Below are 1,021 nucleotides of genomic sequence, written 5' to 3' on the forward strand. Positions count from 1 at the left end.
GCGAAGTACGAGTTTTTGTCTATCTTTCTCCATAAGTACACGTGTTTTCATTAATAATTCATGTTTCTTAAGTTTGCTGTAATGCCACAATAAACTCGAATTTACAATTCGACATAAATTCTTCTAATATCAGTTTTGGCTTTTAGATCGTCGTTAAATCGTTTTTTCGTGTTTTTTGAGGAAAATGAAAAGCGGTTTAGAGATCTTCAGTATTCAATTTAAATGAAATAAAGCGCAAAGTGGCAAAAATAAATCGGCAAATACAATTGAGTGGTCTCTAAGAGTCCTTTTACACTGGGATGCAGTCCTTAAATACTGTCCTGTTAGACCTATAAATAAAGTATGTATTATCACAGTCCACTCATGGTCAACTCTCTATAATGAGTAAAGTCTCTATAGAGAGTCTCTAATGTGTCTATAGTGAGTAAACCTAAATTTGATCAATTTTAGGTTTAGATTTGCAGTTTTGAAGTGCGGTTTACGTTGGAATTGTGCAGATTGCCGGAGCTGCTTTACTCCACTTTTATTTTGTTAATAATCTCGTACTTTTCATTTAGTGAAAAAGCTTTGCGATTTTGTTTTTCCATTTTAAAACGATTTACATACATAACGCGGCAAAAATAACAAGTCACTGCCTGTCTCTCGCTCCCACTAATATAAACAACTCCGCACGATTCGTGTTGCTGAGCGTGGAAGTTCGTTATAAACGGAAAGTTAATATACAACTAACCTAAAAAGTGATCGTTGTATCCGGAAGTTTGTTATAAACGGGTTCGTTGTAACCAGTAAAAAAATCGTTGGTCTTTATGGACGACGTTTCAATTAAAGGAAAAAAGTTCGTTTTAACCGAAAGTTCACTATAACCGGGTTCATTATAAGCGGAATTTCCTGTATTCGAGTATTTGAATACTCGAATATTCGTTAGATATTCGAGTGTTCGTTTTCCGTTCACCGTTTTCCAAGAAGAAAAATCGTTATCTCATCATTTTTGGCAACTAGCCGCAACGGATAAAAAAGTGCC

At 34.9% G+C, this 1,021-nt stretch overlaps 2 protein-coding genes across 3 annotated transcripts in view; both read left to right on the forward strand.

Annotated features, from left to right (window-relative positions):
- LOC109541666 (retinaldehyde-binding protein 1) overlaps positions 1–1,021 on the forward strand; it is a 13,135-nt gene that overhangs the window by 9,713 nt on the left and 2,401 nt on the right. The gene's annotated exons all lie outside the window — the stretch shown is intronic.
- The window catches only part of LOC109534636 (chitooligosaccharidolytic beta-N-acetylglucosaminidase), a gene marked incomplete in the record, with an annotated part of 25,055 nt that overhangs the window by 7,698 nt on the left and 16,336 nt on the right, over positions 1–1,021 (forward strand).

The sequence above is a fragment of the Dendroctonus ponderosae genome, unplaced genomic scaffold (assembly GCF_020466585.1).
Source record: "Dendroctonus ponderosae isolate FM_Combo_2020 unplaced genomic scaffold, Dpon_F_20191213v2 Dpon_F_20191213_6, whole genome shotgun sequence".
NCBI lineage: Eukaryota > Metazoa > Arthropoda > Insecta > Coleoptera > Curculionidae > Dendroctonus > Dendroctonus ponderosae.